General features: G+C 37.1%; 2 protein-coding genes across 4 annotated transcripts in view; both read right to left on the bottom strand.

Moving 5' to 3' along the window:
• Positions 1–1,533, bottom strand: part of LOC138695134 (protein rolling stone-like) — a 75,293-nt gene extending 73,760 nt beyond the window's left edge. The window contains exon 1 of one of the 3 annotated variants that reach the window (XM_069819561.1): positions 1,503–1,533. The gene's annotated coding sequence lies outside the window, so the exon portion shown is untranslated. Of the gene's footprint in view, positions 1–299; positions 320–1,502 lie in introns of those variants that run through there. The other 2 variants (XM_069819556.1, XM_069819558.1) reach the window with 2 other exon arrangements.
• LOC138695135 (protein rolling stone-like) overlaps positions 1–21,848 on the bottom strand; it is a 152,317-nt gene that overhangs the window by 95,027 nt on the left and 35,442 nt on the right. The gene's annotated exons all lie outside the window — the stretch shown is intronic.

Below are 21,848 nucleotides of genomic sequence, written 5' to 3'. Positions count from 1 at the left end.
GTGGTATACAAAAAATCTTATCAATAATCGATCTGTTACGCCTAAAACCACACTGATGATCCCCAATAATTTCATCTACGTACGGACTTAATCTTCTCAAAAGAATATTGGACAAAATTTTGTACGGCGTCAACAATAGTAATATACGTTACAAGGGCGGTATGTTGACGTTTTCATGTTCGAGGAAAAGATTGAAAAAGTGAAACGTAGTTGAGCTTTTTTAATTTCCGAGAACATGAAAACAAACATACCGCTCGTGTATCGTACATTATTTTGTGCGAAGATCGTTTATTACATACCTGAAAGACGAATTTCTAATTAGTTGCAATGAAATCTCCATGTTGGTTTCTGTTTAATGACGCCAACTTCGGAACTTTCTTCAACTTTGTTGTTGTAAAATGTTTTCTGTGTTTACTATACTCCAGCAGGCCGCGATATACGTCTGTCTTTTTTTTTTCCCCCCAGTCTATAAATGCGAACTTAAAACAAACGGTAAGGTTATGTAATGATTTATTTTTCATTTTAATATTTTAACAATATTATTTATATAACATATTGCAGTAATAACATCGGCATCTGGAATCTTGTTGATTTTTTCACGGCTTCCTTAATGTTACTTGTATCAGGAATGCAATAAGTTTCGTGGAATAGTAGACTTTACTTAATTTTTGCAAATATTTAAAAACAATAATTAACATTGCAATTTAGGTGAAATTGCAGTGGTAAGTTTCCAATTTATAATTATTACTGTGTTAAACGTCTCTAAAAATAATATGTTAAAAGCCAAAAGCAGTAAAATGAATATGGCGCTTAAGCGGTAAGAAGAGGGAAATTGTTATGTTACGTTGGGAATACTGAATGTGGTATTTCACACTTACCGCGTATTGGTTCTGTGCGGAAAACAAGCAAATACGCACGATCTCGCACAAAAGCGATATTCCTCGAAAGTTACCACAGTTGGTTTTGTCCCCCTTCTTAAAAATAGGTACAATTATGGACTCCTTCCATTGTTCTCTTATTATTCCCATAATAAACTAATACTTATCATTATTTATATACCTTCTCTGAACATATAAATAAAAAGAAATATTGAAAACTTCTTACAATATGGTGCATGGAGCATTTTATATCAAACGATATAAAGTTTTATAAAATTATTAATATTTACAGAACTATTGTACTTAGAAAGTTGAAACTTGGTATGTCCATTACTAATAACATACTTAGTATCCATGACCAATTTCAAACAAATCGGATAAATTTTGTGGATTTTGAAATATTCACCTCTGTCTGCCCTTAAACTTCGGACCTTATTGCAAATAATTTTCTATACAAATAAGACACATCAACTGCCGGTATTCTTTGATTTTTGTATAATTTAACTTGCGTGTTCACCTGGGGAACAAAAAGAGACTCAACCCCCTTCACCCGAACACCTCCGAGTTATGCAGTTTCTGGAGCACCTCGCCCTACGCGCTGCACTAGCCACTCGGAGCTGTTACCTGAGAGCGCTGGACCTGGTGCACGTGTGCGGCGGGCTGCCTGCTGGGGACTGGCCAGGGGCTCTGCCCCGTCATCCCACCCGCGCTCTTATTGATCCAGTCACGTGACGCCTCGCACCATATCGCGCGAGGAGGATTGGCCTGCGGCACAATGAGTGGCTGTGTTTTGAAGGGTGGCGGCAGCGTAGGTACACATTTCTATGTGATGGCGGCCTTCATGGTGCCAAACAAATAAGTACGGTAGCGAAGTATGAGGTTGTTCGTTTTCATTCTGGTGTAATCTAGCCCAGACATCGGTGCCACTAGGCTATATAAAGAATCGATTACTGGTACTTTCATTTTCTCGGACAAACCGGATTAGAAGTAACCGGGGTCAACTTTGCACATGAGAACCTAGGTCGTGTAAGTATCTTTGTGCGAGATCGTGCGTATTTGCTAGGTTTCCGCACAAAACCAATCCGCGGAAAGTCTAAAATTCCACATTCAGTATTCCCAACCTAACACACATAACAATTTCCCTCTTCTTACCGCTGATGTGATATAGTGATTTTACTGCTTTAGGCTTTTAACATATTATTTTTAGAGACGTTCAATATAGTAATAATTATAAATTGGAAACTTACCACTGCAATTTCACCTAAATTGCAATGTTAATTATTGTTTTTAAATATTTGCAAAAATTAAGTAAAGTCTACAACTCCACTAAAGTTACTGCATTCGTGATGCAAGTAACATTAAGGAAGCCGTGAAAAAATCAACAAGATTCCAGATGCCGATGTTATTACTACAATATGTTATATAAATAATATTGTTAAAATATTAAAATGAAAAATAAATCATTACATAACCTTACCGTTTGTTTCAAGTTCGCATTTATAGACTGGGGGGAAAAAAAAAGACAGACGTATATCACGGCCTGCTGGAGTATAGTAAACACAGAAAACATTTTAAAGCAACAATGTTGAAGATAGATATTTTTGTTTTGCAAATTTTCCGTCACTGAACAGAAACCAAGATGGAGATTTCATTGCAGCTAATTAGAAATTCCTCTTTAAGGTATGTAATAAACGATCTTCGCACAAAATAATGTATGATACACGAGCGGTATGTTTTCTTTCAATTTTCGGAAATTGAAAAAGCTCAACTACTGTACGTTTCGCTTTTTCAAACTTTTCCTCGAACATGAAAACTTCAACATACCGCTCTTGTAACGTGTATTACTATTGTCTCGCATACCAGTTAAATGCTTCACCGTGCCACAAGGGAACACTTGTAAATACCTTGGTACGGTGTATATCTAAGTAAGAAACTGGGTTGGGAGGAACAAGTCACTAATATTACAAGGAAAGCCTGGAAAGCACTACATTTCTGTATGCGTATTCTTAAGAAAAGTAACCGTAACTCGAAAGAATTAGCATACAAAACCCTTGTTCGCTCAATATTAGAACATGGAGCGGTAGATTGGGATCCTTACAGACAAACCCAAATTGATTCCCTGCGGACATGCGGCTTCGTCCTGCCTCAGACAAATTCGGGATGAGCCCTGGAGATTGGCCACGGACCTAGTTGCCCATCCCTATAAAGGTCCCGAAATTTTGCAACATAAATTCTCGACATAGATGCTCTGGCTCAGCTTCCATACAGCTCCAACTTGTCAGTTCTACTTAATTTTTATGCTTTAGCTTTAATAGTTGGACTATTGCGAGCGGATACCAGCAAGGTGTAATATCGACTTTTGTTTCTTAGGTCCGAAGATTGGCAAGAATAGACCTGTAGGTTTTGTTGACGACATCCTGGGTGACGATCTCTTTCGTTGCAGTTGGATCGAGTCCTGAGGGAACAGAAGCTACTTCAGAACGGCGCCCTCTACTTTTCCGTTAAGTTCTTATAAAGCGCACTGTGAATTCTTTCTTCTGCCATTGTTGCAAGTTTGCAGTCCTACTTTGTGATGAAACCTGCTTTGTATGACAGGAGGAGAATTGGGTTAGCCTGTATTCCGGGACAAGTTGCTGTCTGTAATTGTTATTGAAACCTTTCGATGGCGATCCTGAATTATTACAATCATTTATCACAGACGATGAAAATGGGTAAAGGGTATTGCATGAGTGACATCATGATGATTTTTGTCAAGCTCATCATCGTCATCATCATCATCATCCTGGCCTGTTACGGTCTTGTTTTCTGTCCATCTCTTTTGAGGTCTGCCAGTGGATCTTTTTCTCCTCGGTCGATAATGTTTGGAAATCCGTTGTTGCTCATTCTGTTGACGTGATTTTTGATACCGCCAAACGTATTCCAACACTGCTTCAGTCTTGATATTCTCATTCCGCTTGTGGTGGAATTTAGTGTATCCCGCATGGATCTCATCTCACACACTGTCATTCTGCTAGTATAGAAAGGTATGCTGAAATTACGATTTTAGATTTGCCAGAATTTATTCGGGAAGTAATGAAAACAAAATTGGAAACTCACTGTGCAGACAAACGAACATCGGCAATATCACTGGTTGACAGCCATTTTGGATATGGTGCGTGATACATCAATTCATATAAATCTTTGGTTGTAGAATCCGAATATGCTTTCGGAATTGCTGTATCAGTAAGGTTTTTGGGATATTTTAGATTTTATATAGGATTTTTTTTATATTTTTTCTGGTCTTATTTTTTCAGGGAAATTGTATGATAAATTACGCTGGTTACACTATATTTGGATATAGGCCTAATATACAGTGGGACAAGTTTTCAAAATAATATATTTTCAGAGTGACTAGTCTACTGGATAACTACAAGAATATGGGGTGTAAAATGTCACTGAAAATTGATTTTTTAGACTCTCATCTTGACTTTTTCCAAAAAACTGTGGTGCTTGTAGCGACGAACAAGGTGGCTTTTACCAAGAGCGCCGTTACCAAGGTTACTGCAACCCTTCTGATTACGAGATTATAACGTACAAAATAAAAGCATTGTCATCCCATTTTGCTGAAGGAAATTGTCGTTTAACGTTGTAAATAATATCTTGGATTAGTGTAAATTATTTTAGTGCTTTTGTTTGTTTATATGAATTTTCTGTTACCAAGAAAACTTTCGTGGGTCCTGAGTGTTATATTTATACTCGTATTTAAAATGGTAAATGTGTGCCAATACTGTATTACTATCTTTGTGTTAGTGCTGTGTATCTAGACAATGTGACATGTTAGAAAGAAACCGATTTTTCCATTGAATTCAGCATCCCAAAATTAATTAAAACCTCCCATTTACAAACCAGATACAGGAAAAAAGTTTAAATTTGTTGACTAGTGAACAGCTGCCAAAGGCCGCAGCATTCTGTGCTTAGCAGGTCCGACGTGACTGACGGCATCACGAGGCCGATGCAGTAGGTCGGTCAAGGGGACCAGCCCAGTATTGACAGCTGAGGCAGACTCGTCAATAACGGAAGCAAAGCGCAGAGGCGGAGGTTAAAAGTATCTGAATAGCGTATTCAGCTACAGGAATCAATAACAGTGCTATGAGCATCTAGGGGACAGTCCACGTGCTCATGTAGTAGTCACGTGCTGTTGTAGGGGATCTCCGTTGAATTGCCAAGTCGCTAGTTTTTAAAATAATGAATTCAACATTATTAAATTCTTACAAGTAGAATTCGATATATTTTCGAATACCCTATTGAAAAGGAAGACATGCCAATTTAATATTGTGACATTATTGTACAAATAGTTTTAATGCTGGATCGTTCCACGTGTAGGCTACTTCAACGACATTAATGTGAATGTATATTTTATACAATAAAGCTTTCTTGGATAAAAATAAAGAAAACCTCACGGCGCGGGCAGTGCATAGAAGATGCAGCGACTTTGCCGCTAGACCTGGCTGCATCAGACAGCGACAAAATTAATGAAGGGGGCAAGATAGCTACTCAGGATCATTTGTTGTTTTTGTTGGCAATAAATTCTCTGAATCTTCCCGATCAAGAATATATACAGTTTTATAACCTTGCGATGTGTCTAACCTACAAAAAACATTTGAATAATTTCAAGGGAAAAATTGTTCCGGGGCCGGGTATCGATCTCGGGACCTCTGGTTGAACGTACCAGAGGTCTCGGGATCGATACCCGGCCCCGGAACAATTTTTCCCTTGAAATTATTCAAATCTGCTTTACAGGGAGCCTTACCTGAAAGACTAGATTTGTATACTACAAAAAACAGTCCACACCTGTGGAGTAACGGTCAGCGCGTCTGGCCGCGAAAACAGGTGACCCGGGCTCGAATCCCGGTCGGGGCAAGTTACCTGGTTGAGGTTTTTTCCGGGGTTTTCCCTGAAACCAATACGAGCAAATGCTGGGTAACTTTCGGTGCTGGACCCCGGACTTATTTCACCGGCATTATCACCTTCATTTCATTCAGACGCTAAATAACCTAGTTGTTGATACAGCGTCGTAAAATAACCCAATAAAATAAAATACAAAAAACAGTTTTTAATTGAAGCGGGCGTCTCATTAAATCAGTAGCGCCACGCTCCTTCACTGAAATATGAAAGTGAAAACGTTGTGCAGGATGTACGTACCAGTAATGATAGTGTTGTAAACAACAGTGATGATGCAGGCCTGAATAGTAGTGGTAATGTTATAATTAGTGTAGATTTGTAAGTAAGTCAGAAATTGATGTTAATTTTTAAACGCGGTCTTCTTAAAACATTTTTATGTATATATGCACCTATATCTCAGAAACTATTAGTGTTACAGAGCTAAATTTTGCACGCTCATTGTACATCATATACTGGGTGTTCATTTCAAAGTGTGTCATGACGTCACTGTTGTGAGTCAGCGATTTGAAGCGAGTTTCAGCTTTTATGTCAGACAAGTTGTCTACTAATCAAGGCGTTCAACCTGAACTTGAGAACGTGTACGGTATAACTTGAACGTCGTAGCAACAGATGGCGGTCTGTACGGTCTGTGTGCTACCATAACCTCTTTCGAACTGTGATTTGCGCGGGCAAGTCGTACGCAGGGTATTTGTTATCATCGGTTGCGTACGGAAACATTCCACAACACAAGTCAAATGCTCCGTGTCCATGTTGACCGTCCAAGTTAATGTCAACAAATACGTAAGTAATCGTCTTAACCCTCTCCACATACCCCGACAGTAAGAAAAAAACTCACCTCAGTACGTGTTTCCAAACAGTTCACATTCCTGCCACTACCGGCGTTACCGTACATATCAGTAAGTACTCTTCAGAATAAACGCCGTACTTGCTAGGCAACTTCTCTGGCACATAGGTAATATGGCTCTGCGGAAGTGTAGGAAGGTTGAATTCTCTAGGCTCATCGGCTAGCCACATGACGGCATACAGCGAGCCATGACACACTTTGAACTGAACACCCAGTAGTGACTTAATGGCAGCACTTTTACATTCATATAATATATATTACAAGATTTAGATATATTTTTATGTTGAAAATTTCAGGTTTTTCTGAGTAGAATTTTTATAAAAGTATATCAATACTTACTTACAAATGGCTTTTAAGAAACCACAGGTTCATTGCCGCCCTCACATAAGCCCGCCATTGGTCCCTATCCTTAGCAAGATTAATCCAGTCTCTATCATCATATCTCACCTCCCTCAAATCCATTTTAATATTATCCTCCCATCTACGTCTCGGCTTCCCCAAAGATCTTTTTCCCTCCGACCTCCCAACAAACACTCTAATAATACATTTCTGGATTCGCCCATACGTGCTACATGGCCTGCCCATCTCAAACGTCTGGATTTAATGTTCCTAATTATGTCAGGTGAAGAATACAATGCGTGCAGTTCTGCGTTGTGTAACTTTCTCCATTCTCCTGTAACTTCATCCCTTTTAGCCTTAAATATTTTTCTTAGAACCGTATTTTCAAACATTAAAAGTATATCGAGCTAGATCTATAATTTTGCTCGTGAACGTAGATAAGTATTTTGCAAATATGTATGAAAAATTTTAGCCATATATATTAACCAGTTTTCAAGAGAAAGGTGCATGAATTTTAACATTTTTTTTTTTTCCTTTTTCATTTGAATACAATTTTTTTAAACTCAATTAGCCTATAGCAGCTAATACAGAGTTATTTATATAGAACTGACACATTTCTTTCTTTAATTATTCCGTTGGAAATTCATTCAATGACTCAATTTTAGCACCAAATTAAGCAGAATGTTCTGGAGTTTCGATTCCTTGTCACTAGATGCGCAGATGTTTATGTTTTATTCCTATTGTTGGCAGCTGTTTTCGACATTTTGTGTCAACGTGAAAATGCAGTACACATTAAATCAACGACTCTTCCTTGTGAAGCAATACTGGATTACAAATTCAATTACAGCTACTCAAAGGGCATACCAGAGAGAATTTGGTGTTCGCAATCCTCCCAAAAGAAACTCAATACTGGGACTGGTAAGCAAATTGGAAACAACTGGATCTCTGGTGAGTGAAAAGGGCAAGCATCGTTCATCTAGGCTTCCCACGGTTGTTGTTGACGTAAGAGCACGACTGGAGCAGTCACCCAAAAAATCATTAAGACGTTTGTCGCAGGAGACAAGGTACACCTACTCAATGTGTCAGAGAGCCTAAAGCCATATAGGGTTACGGTTGTTCATCAGCTACAGGAACCAGATAAGGATACAAGATTGAATTATTGTCGTTGGTTTCAGACCTTCATTGTGCAAAATCCTGCCATATTGTCCATCACATGGTTCACAGATGAAGCATGGTTCCATTTATCCGGTTATGTGACGGCCGAATAATTTCCAGGAACCTGTGGCCACCGAGATCTCCGGATTTGACAACGCCGGACTTCTTTCTATGGGGTTACTTAAAAGACAGGGTTTACGCCACACGTCCCCAGACATTGGACGATCTGAAGCACATCACACAGGAGATTCAAGCTATTGACAACAGAGTCCTCCAACGAGTGGCCAGTAACATGGAACGACGTGTTGTGTTGTGCCTTATGCAGGATGGAGGACATTTTCAACATTTGCTATGGAGGTAAATAATCTCCCAAAATTCCTCTACAATTTAGGTATAATAAGTTGTCGCTAGCACAATTCGTTTTGAAACAGTTAATGAAAGAAATGTGTGAGTTCTATATAAATCACTCTGTATTAGCTGCTATAATTGAGTTAAAAAAATTGTCTTCAAATGAATGAAGGAAAAAAAAAAGTTAAAATTCATGCACCTTTCTCTTGAAAACTGGTTAATATATATGGCTAAAATTTTTCATACATATTTGCAAAATACTTATCTACGTTCACGAGCAAAATTATAGATCTAGCTCGATATACTTTTAATGTACAAACTGACCACCAATATAATTCTAAAAGCATGTAGAGTAACATGTAAAAATTTGAAAATAACAGCTTTTATACTTCGGAGAAAAAACCACTTAAAATCAGCATTGCGCACTAAGCAAATACCTAGACTACCTTGTCCCCTTAAACTTCTGTGTTGTTTAAATTCAGTCTAGCGACTTTAAAGTGCCGTCAGGTTCAGGAATAAAATGTTGTTTGTTGTTAATACAGCAGCTTAACGGCCTGCTCACAAGCCTGCTATGTTCCTACGGCACAAGCGCAACTACTATTGCATCATGGAACTTGGAACTTAGTTTATAAGTACAGGAGCGGATGGTTGTTAATGATAAGTTTCCTGGTTTTACAGTGCACTGCTGTTAACGTACAAATGATTCAAGTCAAGGCCCAATTGGACGAGGTCGACCGATCGCACTTGTAAGTAAGACGCGATTTAATATTTTAGATAAATAAAGTTTTGGCCTTTCCATGGTTGTCCAACACTTGTTAGACAGCGGGTTTACAATAATATTGTAACTGTACACTGGATATGTAATGACGGAAATACGAAGTGGTGTTTAAAATCAGAGCATTACAATTGGCCTTACTAATAAGAACTCTATATACAGACGTTTAACTGTCTTATACAATGAGTAGCTCGTTTATAAGTCGTGTGTAAATTCCTTACTAATAATCACTACATACGTCGTGTATAACAGTACAACTGTTACACAGCTACGTCATAGTTTCGTCATTACTTCGTTACGAAAGGTAATAGAATATCTGAGGTTCTCTACTGGATCCGGTAGAGCGCTCTAGTGTGCCGTGTTAAATATCGATAGTACAACTGGCTCTAATCGATTACCACACTACATTTTGGTCAAAGAGTACAAGCTACAGCAATATTATTCTAATAATTCTATGATCTTTGATTTGTTCTTCTGTGGTTACAAGGTAAACATCATCATAAAATGACAGTCGATACGAACAGCTGTTAGAGGAGCGGCCATTTTTTCTCTATATACAACGCTTAAACAAGGGTTTCGTGTATATAACTACTGCAAAGCAATTCCCATTGTATAGTTACAGCCTGTTTATACGTCCATAGCTTATTCACGGTTTATTAGTAACGTTTTCTGTCTCAACTCTGCATAAGTCTCGTATAAAAACTATACACGGTTTATTAGTAAGACTGTAATGCGGCAGAAAAGAATGAAGATCGACAATACAATATTTCAGAAAATAGGGAGGTAAATAAGCGCACGAGTGGCCTATAGGATGTCACCAAGGAATTCAGGAAACACATGCTACATTAAAATTGTACGTTAATTGGTCTAGTATGCTAATGGATGTACAAAATTATATACAAGGAACTAAATCGTGTCAAGTCAAGAAAATGCTTCAACCACATAGTAAGTACCCCTACAAAAATCACCGATAAACAAAACCAACCATGGGACACGATATATTTGGGGTGCTGCAGTCGTACCTTTGCCCAGGGAAGAAGAGGGAAGTGTCAGGAAAATTTAAGCAAATGTCTAATTGCAACACCGAGGCGCAATCAAGCAGTAGAAGAAGTAGCAAGTAAATTTGTCTGAAATTATTTTGCGATACAGGATTGATGTGTCTGATAGCCACTGCGAACTTCTAAAAATAAAAAAATAATAAAAATCATACTTGCGTTTACTAGTAATGGAGCGTTAGAAAGATCTGATGAAATATTTAAGATGTTTCTTAATAAAACAAGACTGGATTGGGTCATTGGGCTCCTTTCGCTTGTTTTACACTATATTCGACGACCAGTTCACACAACGAACGTTTTATTTGGAAGAAAAGTGAATCTTACGGGTCTTGTACAGAGAACAATCTCAGTGCAAAATTTAAATCACAAATCCCAAATGACACAGGCCCAAGCAAATGAAAATTTAGTACAAGGGAAGGAAAAGCAGGATGAAAAGTTAAATATTAGGTGACAAGGTTCGTGACCAAGCTTTATTATGGTTAGGTTCATACGAAGTAACAGCTGACAGTCTTCCATCAGCCACAGTAGGAACAGATAAGAATGAAAATAAGACACGAAGCCTTACGTTATGGCGAAATTTTAACACTGAAGTACGGTCTTTCTGGTTGGTTTTATTATGGAGGTTGGCAAATTTAACACAGCAACAAGAAGATAAGCCAATCTCGGAAGCATCGGAAAACTGTGTGAGTGGTGTTATTGGCTGCGTGCATCTTTATCCTCAGCAAAGGATCACTGATAAAAGACTAAACATTAATTTATCATTAAGCCATCTTTCTAAGCAAATTAAGAATGACAGTTGATACCCGTACACAAATTTGGCGTATTTTGATTGAAGGAGTAAAACTGTAGGCAGGGTAAAATATATAGTCAGTGTTTTAAGGGGCAGTCAGGTGAAAATTAACTGAAAAGAGAAATTTTGAATTTTGTTTGGAAGGTTTATAGCACTTTATTTGGCGCAGCTGTAGAAGACGGAATTATGAGAAATCAGAAAAAGTCTAAATCTTAAGTGCTAGTTTGAAGTATACTTGAATCACTATGAATTCTAATTAGAGAAATGTGGACGTCAATGAAAAACGAATAAAAATATATTAAATACAGGGTGTTTCCGAGGTGATGTTACGAACTTTCAGGGATGATGGCAAAGGGCACAGTATCAATTTGAGATAAGGAACCATGGTCCGGAAATGACTGAGTCGAAAGTTATAAGCAAAAATAGTTGTGTGGAAATGGAATTGTAATTTGGCACAACGTGCCCTCCTTCCCTTAACTTCTGGAACAGTCGTGGGAAAATGGTATGGGACGGATATCTCCTACGTGGGTACATGTCCCGATACAATCTGACAGCTTGTCTACTGTTCCCATTGGCTCATCCGTATTCGAAAATCAGGTCTGCTTATTCCGCTCTCGTGTACTTCTCCATTTCACTAGGACTGATCGACTGGACACTACAACTTGTACACATACACTGCTGTCTACAGACGTGCATATCAGGACCGACCATGTCCGTTACACATTACGCTATCTGCATTGCTTTAGTGTAGTTTCCTGTCCCCATCCCTCAGACAGCGTACTGAGTGGAATACTGTAAGTAGACAACGTAAACAACGTCAGATGAATACAGTATGTGTAAGATGTACATAAATAAGGTGTATAGAGGAATAAAATTATTTCATTTCCACACAACTATTTTTGTTTGTAACTTTCGACTCGGTCATTTCCGGACCAGGGTTCCTTATCTCAAATTGATACATGTGCCCTTCGCCATCATTCCTGAAAGTTTGTAACACCACCTCGGAAACACCCTGTATATAGCAATGAAATGCCAATAGGCATAGTGCCCTGCAATATGAAGTAGAAATGAGTCGGACTGTTAAAATATTAATTAAGGAGATCCACAGGAATATAGAAGAAACTCGACATACGTTCGATTTCTGAGTGGATGGTTTACTGCAGGCACAGACCATTACGATGCAAAAGTATTGTCTAAAACAATGCCAGAACGAACAATCTTTCCGCGGAATTGTGTAGACCAGAGGCGGCCAAAATGTAGGAATCAATTTATGCAGCCCGCATAACAACAAATTGACAAGGTGGGGAGAACAAGAAATACATTACTGATGTCTGCGGCTGATAGCCTGACTTCACGGCGATCTCAGAGTTTGTTTTGTTTTCTGTCAGTGAAAAACTACAATTCTAGTCAATTACAAATCACCTAAGAATGCCGCCAAAGAAAGTACAATTCCTGCAAATATGTGGTGTCTGAAGTCTAAATGTTTGAAATTTTACACGTAAGTGCGGAGGCTCAAATCAAAGCTTCTGGAAAGTAAAATGTAAAACTGACAGAAAAAAACTACATACAAATATAAAAACCCCAGAAAATACGCTAACAGCTAGAATCACCCCGCTAGCGGCAAACCCAATAACATGGCAACACTGGCATACAACAGACTAGCAGTTCAATACACGCCGCAAGATGGCAGGCGCGTACTAGTGCCATCAGAGCAGTGCATGCCATGCCGTCTGCTGCACGTGGCCTCGGACTGCACGAACAACGTAAATGGAGCTCTGCGGACCAGCCACGCGACTGGTTTACAAGCAATGTGCAGCTTGACTCTGCATACAAGCTACAAGACACTTCTACCAGAACTTCATTCCAGCGACGATCCTTTCATCTCATCACTATGAAGTTACGATACTCGGCAGTCCACCGAATCCATCACGGATCATTAGGCCTTTAGTTTATTGACTGTTTTTTCTTTATTATAAATCTGATGTTATTACCACTGAATTTTCATTTAGTGATTTTGTCCCCACTTAGTTTTCTATGCGTAGGCAAGAAAACCAAGTGGTTTTGATATTCCTTTGTTATTAATATCCTGAATGAATTTTGTGCTGGAATGTAGTACAGTCATCAGCCAATATTTCTAGATTAATAAGTAAATTTTTATTGAGTCCATAAATATTTATTGTGGATGGTAAATATATTTTTAAATTGATGAAAATTTGTGCAGGGAAAATTAGTTTCCCCGATATTTTGTACGATTTTGAATATTTTAAAATGCTTTCTTCTCTGTTTTATTCACAATACTTTTGAGGAAAGTTCATTCAGTAAAAAGAAACAATAATCATTTCCTCAGGTGTAGGCCTACATGCCTCCTTAACCGAAGATCGCCCTGTTGTGCCAGGGCGCAGATGAATGCTGATATTTGCCATCACAATCAGTGTGCATAATCTATACTACTAATAAATCTGTAGCCGAAATTTTTCTGGTAATTTTCGATTTTCCAAAAATAATTGGTCCTAACATATATAATTAACCACCCTGAAACCGAAAATCGCTTTTTTGACATTTTTGTTTGTATGTCTGTCTGTCTGTCTGGATGTTTGTTACCTTTTCACGCGATAATGGCTGAACCGATTTATATGAAATTTGGAATATAAATTAAGTTCGCTGTAACTTAGATTTTAGGCTATATGACATTCAAAATACGTTATTTAAAACGGGGATTATAAGAGGGCCTGAGTTAAATAAATCAAAATATCTCGCTTATTATTGATTTTTGTGAAATATGTTACATAAAAAAAGTTTCTTTAAAAATGATTTCCGATAAGTTTTATTCCTTGCAAAATTTTGATAGGACTGATATTTAATGAGATAAATGAGTTTTAAAATTAAAATATAATGCCTTCGAAGGCGGTGTAATGAAATGATAACAAATGACTTCGTCTATAAGGGGCCTTGGACAACAACAATCGAAAGCTATGAAACATAGCCTAGAGAGAATGTTTCTGTGTTTGTATGAAGTAATATCGAAAGCTAAATTAACCGATTTGTATAATTAATTATTATTTCACCATTGGAAAGTGTAGTTTCTCTAGATGGACATAATACTATAATGTTATTACAGTAACTTCTGAGTGCTCTCTGGACCAAAATGACCGCATTTTAATTATTTAAATACAATTTAAATTAAGTAGCATATTAAACGATTTATCCTTCTATCAAACACGAATGTTCCCTGGATCAAACATCCTATTTTAATTATGTAATTACTTTATATTTATTTCTAACAGGTGCAGCGGAGCGCACGGGTACGGCTAATATTATATAAACTAGTTCAGCTGCATAAACAATAACTCATTTTCTTAAAAAAAAACTGTTTTTTTTTTATTACCAAATTTTGATCTATCCTTTCCATGTGGTGCTGAAGTTTACGAGGAAAAAAACGAAAAGGATAATTCAAGTCCTGGCCTTTCGTTTCAGAAGACCGCCACAAAGAACAAAGATCTTGTTATTTACTGGAGAAGCGGAATTGCTGACACAGACTATGAAGACGGTGGAAAAGTTACTCATTTTCTCGTCCCGTAGTTTGGAAAGATCTTAATAATTAAGAATTTAAATCGGTCAACGGCGGATGCGACATGAGTAGAAAATACTACGGCAAAAAAAAAAAAAATTCTTCCATCAAACTCGACAACAGGCACTACCAGACTCTAAACTAAACAACACAAAAATCAAATCGACGACTTTTCTCGTGACCGCCTAATTGTAAACACGTGCCACGCGTGAATTAAGTTAATTAAGTTCTCATATTCATCTCTTTCCATTAATCCTGTTAGAATATGAGGTTTCTTGCTTGGTTTATCGAATTAAGTATTTCCTTATTTCAGCGGTTATTTATCGCCCTTGAAATAGAACGTGTCGATTCCTGTCGCTTCCGCAACTCATTCTCTACCTCATGAATGTCTGTTATTGATGAAGGCAATTCAACACAACTCACATCTATTTTTCGCCTGTCGTTTCATGAAGTAATAAACATTTGCAATAATATCTTGGTTCTGCTATGGCTATGCAATGCTTTTTTCCCTTCTAACTTAGAAAATGTAGGAGGAGTGCCTTATTGTGAAATTATTACGAAGGAATCTCATTTACGACACTCCCATAAATCTGACTGTGCTGTGGTGTGTTTCAATAGTACATTATGCAACGAGCCTATAATGGTAGTAATTAAGACGCGAGTATGTTTATGGAACGAGCGCAAGCGAGTTTCATAATTTTCATACCAGTGTCTTAATTACCATTATAGGCAAGTTTCATACGACTTTTTATGCTCGACCATATTTCTAATTTGAAATTATTCATAAGCATCCATGTTATTCTTATCTGACTGGGAAGCGGAACTGACCTTGTGCAATATCTCGTAAATTGTGAGATATGCGCAGACGCGAAAGTATTGATTTTTTCCGAGAAAAAAAATGTCATTGACCTTGATATAATCTAGAGAGTAAAATGAACATTAATCTTGATATAACCTTGAAACTGATTTAGACATTGAAAAACGAGATGACAAATTGAATTTATTTGAATATTATTTACAATTAACGCTAATTATTATAGTAACAGAACATAACCTTCTGCGACAATATTGGATTTCCAGCCTCCGTGACGTTTCGCTAGTTGTCTTTCGATTGCATATCCGAGAATAATCGATATTTGCGCTTTCATATTGCTACAATGGTGTTTTCTGATTGGTGGAACACCTGAACTTTAATGAATAGGTGCACTTTAATGAGATCCATTAAAGGGCTGCTACCAAGTGTATAATTACTACATTTCGGCATGGTCGAGCATAAAATAATATAAGCGGGTGGTGTGGACATTCAAACGACGACTCCGAGCGTTATCGCAGTTCACAGAAAACATTGGAAATGTCATCGAGGTCACGTGCCAAAATCGCTGACTCCGACTGTACCGGACTTATTTATTTTTCTTTATTTCCTCCTTTTCTTTTCTTTTTTATTTCTTTACTTTTTTGCTCGTTTATTTTTTCTTTCCTTTCTTTCTCTCGTTATTTATTTAATCTCGTAGAGATAAGGTCATCAGGCCTTCTCTTCCCCTCTACCAGGGCATTACAACTACAATTAGAATAAAATCGAAGTACTAAAACATTACTGATTAATAAAGACTGGACAATTTACTGTAGAATTTAAGAACAAAGAAAGTGTTAGTTACTGAATTATAAATTAAACATAGAACAATATTGTAGGGATGAAATTACTGGAGATTGAAGTACTTTATGCTACAGTAAGAGAACTATTTATAAAGAGAACTGAATAAGTACAGGCAGTGCATTTAAAGTGATTCAAGATTCCCAATGAAAGGAACGGTTTCTTTCTGTTCAAACTGGCGAACGAGCCAAATGCTTAGTATTAGTATTAGTATTTATTTATTTAACCTGGTAGCGATAAGGCCGTCAGGCCTTCTCTGCCCTTCTACCAGGGGGTTACAACTATAATATGAACAGTCTGTTGTATGGGGGGAGGGGGGATATAATATATATCGTTGAGCCACATTACAACACCAGGCATGCTCAGACAAGTCATAATACTGTTGGAGATGAGCGTATGCAACTAACAGAAATGTTAAAGCAGTCCGTCGTCAATGAGATAAGTTGTTTTAGGAAAGTAAATTATTGCTTCAGACATTTCCCTGCTTATTGCAAAACACAGAAAACAAAACTTATAAGGAAATACATAAAGCAGAATCATAATAGCATTTCTTTTTGTAGATAATGTAGATATATATTGCTATCTAAGTGTAGATAATGTAGATATATCGCTAAGTTGAAAAGGCAAATTGAAATGAAGTAATTAATATTGTCAAAAACATAAAAGAAAATGTATGAAGTAAAACATTTGTTTTTTAGATAATATAAATATATTATAAATACAAGTTTCCATTTTTAAAAGACATAATGTTGAAATAAAGTGATACAATATGGTCCACTGTTTCTTCTTAAAAATTCCTATTTCCAAAGATGAGTATTCTTATCTGCAGTCATCGTGGTAAGAAGTCACTTGCTTCAATTGTCACAGATCTCGAAATGGACATTTTCACGTGCAGCAACGCTCGCTGATTCGTGGACACGACATTGACGACGACTGTAAAATGACGCCGATTTTACATTAACGTAGAACTATTACATATTATATATTATACACATCAATTATTATAACAATTTCGGACACTTCTTCGGAAATTTTCATTTTACACCTATGGGAAGCACGACCGGCAGTCATTGTGAACACAGTGGCAGTCGATGGTTGCCGTAACTGCTCGCAGCGTCGCATCTGACCTGACAGCCAAGGCCTCAGTGGAAAAGGTGGGGCGACGCGATTATGTGTGAGAGCAACTGCTGCTGCAGTTCCCATGCACGAAGTGGTGCCACTCATAACACTGACATTTCAATTAAGAAGAAGCTTCAGGTCGTCGGAGATTTCCTCGCACACGGATGGCAGCAGTGGCGATTTCTCTTAAGGAGCACAGGAGCAGTGCACCACCTCTTCCAATAACACATGTTTTTAAAGTTATATCAATGAGCTGCAGTAGACTATGTGAGCGACATAATTCTTCATTACAATACAATGTAAAAATAACGCTGCACGTATACTGTTCTTGTTGACGCCTGGGACTTATGTTTACCGCTCGACACTTGCGGCACACTGTTCATTGGAGCATGCGCAGTAGTACTGTTTCACTGGCAGGCTTTGGGGCATGGTAGGGAGCCAGTACAGTGTGCGCAGGCGGGATTAGGAGCACTTTCAGATGTGTTCTCAAGCTGTCTGCAGTAGCTGTTGGCCCGTTCTATCGTAAATATTGCAATGAATAGTGACCAAAATCTTTTAAATGTGTAATTTTCTGTAAGCCTTTTACACGAAAAAATAAAAATAAAGAAGCTGGGTAGACGTACACGGGAATTAAAATTGTAAGTGACGAAGAACAGTAATAGAGAAGTGGCAAGAAAATTCAACATTCGGACTTACGAAATAGTAATATGCGTTACAAAAGCGGTATGTTGACGTTTTCATGGTCGAGGAAAAGATTAAAAAAGCGAAACGTAGTTGAGCTTTTTTAATTTCCGAGAACATGAAAACAAACATACCGCTCGTGTATCGTACATTATTTTGTGCGAAGATAGTTTATTACATACCTGAAAGACGAATTTCTAATTAGTTGCAATGAAATCTCCATGTTGGTTTCTGTTTAATGACGGCAACTTCGAAAAACTTAATATCTTTCTTCAACATTGTTGCTATAAAATGTTTTCTGTGTTTACTATACTCCAGCAGGCCGTAATATACGTCTGTCTTTTTTTTTTCCCCCAGTCTGTAAATGCGAACTTAAAACAAACGGTAAGGTTATGTAATGATTTATTTTTCATTTTAATATTTTAACAATATTATTTATATAACATATTGCAGTAATAACATCCGCATCTGGAATTTTTTTTTATTTTTTTTTCACGGCTTCCTTAATGTTACTTGTATCAGGAATGCAATAAGTTTCGTGGAGTAGTAGACTTTACTTAATTTTTGCAAATATTTAAAAACAATAATTAACATTGCAATTTAGGTGAAATTGCAGTGGTAAGTTTCCAATTTATAATTATTACTATGTTAAACGTCTCTAAAAATAATATATTAAAAGCCTAAAGCAGTAAAATGAATGTCGCGCTTAAGCGGTAAGAAGAGGGAAATTGTTATGTGTGTTAGGTTGGGAATACTGAATGTGGTATTTCACACTTACCGCGTATTGGTTCTGTGCGGAAAACAAGCAAATACACACGATCTCGCACAAAATACAATATGCGGCTGCAATATAAAAGACGCTGTATTTTGTTTTCCTTGCCTATTGTTCGGCGGCGAACATTCACTGACAAAAATAAGTACGTTTTATGAATTTTATTTATTTTTCTGTTTGAATTTAGGACTGTGCGTAGTAACTAAATAATTTTGATTACCGTTCTGCAGGTATGGTTGATTTGAAGCACATGAATGAAAGAATTAAGAAACACGATTCTTCAGCTGCACACATCAACAATAATGTTACATTGGCAGTGTCGGGTGAAACAAACATACAGACACAATTGGATTCAGTTAGACTGTCGAACTTGACAATGATAAAGTTACCAACAACAGATATGTGCGTGTGGTTTTGTGTAGCTTTTGAGTCGACTTTAAGCGGTCACGATGACGGAAACTCATCTTTAAACGCTAGTATTTTTCTTGGCCTCATCAATTTTAGTTCTGAATTAGACGCACTCTTAAGGAATATTTGGAAAGAGGAACAGTGTTTAAGAGCACATCAGACACTATACAGAACGAAGTCCTTCACGCCATTTTGATGGTGCCATGACGAGATTTCAAAGAAATAAAGAAAGCTGCTGACTTTTTTAGCAGTTAAGGCTGATGAGACGACACACGTATCGAATGCTTGTGAACGTGTAAACTGTGTTATAAAACGCACTATAGCGAAAACAATATTATTTACTGTGTACTGCAATGGAAATTGAACGCTTTACTTTGCTATTACTGGACCTACATGGGAAAATGATTAACTGCAATTTCTTGACTAACAAACTTATGTAAATCTATACCTATATAGGTCTAACATATTTTAATAGTTATGTCATAGTATCTATAGGCCTAATAATAATAATAATAATAATAATAATAATAATAGGGTGTAATAATATTATGATAATCATAATCATAATAAATATTTGTGCACCACCAGGATTATTTACCACCACACGCCACTGGATGACAGTCATCTTAGTCCTTGCACCCAAAACAATCTGCTATGGTTTCCATTTCTGCAATACTTCACGTGCATCTTGTTCCTTAGATAGAGGGAGCGCGCCGATGCAACCCGCAACATATCATTGGAAAATAAATGAAATTTGAATACCATCGTAATTATATCATTGTACATGCATGTGCTACATTCAAGATATTCTGTTCTGTAGGTGAGTTTAAGACATTCACCAACGCTGCATGCATATTTCTGCTTTGCATTAATTATCGATACTATCCCCTTGTGTTGCACTACATTGTAAAACTCTTCTGTATATATTTCAACTAGACTGTGACTATAACTAAGACTTTATAGTACTATTAAGATTTTCTTGACATGTTCCACATTCTAGCGTGAAGCGATTTACAAATACCATGGAATGTAAATAAATACAATACAATACAATACAATTACTAGTGGCTTAGCGGGCATGTTCCACGCAGTCGCAGAAACCCCTGCTTTCTTTGTTAATTCAAAGATTGCTGTTCTCTTCTAAGACACCTAAAAACTAAAATAAAATTTATATAATGAAAATTTACTAATATAATTTTATCTTTCTATATTGAATTGTAACACTGCTGTTCACAGCTAGGGTAGCTATAATGAAATCAAATTTGCACAATTATATTTAGATACATAAGTTTGAAGTTAATTCTAACATTGCTATCCTCTCCTGATGTGCCTATAAATGCCTAGAGAAAATATGAGGGTAGTCAGTATTTTAAAATCCACTTTACATACCTAAATGCGCTATTTTTAGAGTTTAAATAGGCAAAATCTGCTCGTCAAAATGAATAAAATCTTTTAAATAACTTTGAGCTATCTGTATGGGCGGACAGAATCACGAAAATCCTTATTCGTGTTTGGTGATTATGTATTAGGCTATTATTATTACTTACTTACTTACTTACTTACAAATGGCTTTTAGAAAGCCCGGAAGTTCATTGCCGCCCTCACATAAGCCCGCCATTGATCCCTATCCTCAGCAAGATTAATCCATTCTCTACCATTATATCCCACCTCCCTCAAATCCATTTTTATATTATCCTCCCATCTACGTCTCTGCCTCCCCAAAAGTTATTTTTCCCCTCAGGCCTCCCAACTAACACTCTATATGCGTTTCTGGATTCGCCCATACGTGCTACATGCTCTGCCCATCTCAAACGTCTGGATTTAATGTTCCTAATTATGTCAGGTGAAGGATACAATGCGTGCAGTTCTGCGTTGTGTAACTTTCTCCATTCTTCTGTAACTTGAGCCCAAAATATTTTCCTAAGCACCTTTACACGTATTATTATTATTATTATTATTATTATTATTATTATTATTATTATTATTATTATTATTATTATTATTTACTTTCAATGTTATGTAATATTAACATAGCTGACTACATCATGGTACCAGTAATTTAACTACACAGTATAGCAGCGGTGGCGAAAATGTAATCGTGCGCCGAGCCACTGTGTAACCTGCAACGTGCATAGCACCTACGGAGGGAGGCGGACACCCGAAGGGGAAGTGAAGCAACTGTCTGACTTATTAACGGATTTTCATTTTCCTTACGTCAAGCACTTAAATATAATTTTATACAGTACAAGGCTACAAACTAATGTTTAGTACGTGTAACGAAGAAAGAAATGAACAATAAATGAACAATATCACAACCTAAAATTAACTGTCTTCAGAATGTCTCTGCGACAAAGTTTCAAAATCAGGAATTATGTCACTTACTGCCAGTCGTAGTTGATCACGAAAGTATTTGTCTGTCAGTCGTGATCTGAATTTGGTTTTTACTATTTTCATTGTTGAAAATAATTTTTCACAAACGTAAGTTGTAGCGAACATGGCTTCAACAGAGCAAGCGAAAGAACGA

This window comes from Periplaneta americana, chromosome 2 (genome assembly GCF_040183065.1).
Source record: "Periplaneta americana isolate PAMFEO1 chromosome 2, P.americana_PAMFEO1_priV1, whole genome shotgun sequence".
Lineage (NCBI taxonomy): Eukaryota > Metazoa > Arthropoda > Insecta > Blattodea > Blattidae > Periplaneta > Periplaneta americana.
Note: the sequence above shows the minus strand (reverse complement) of the source record. Positions and strands in the feature narration are given on the sequence as shown.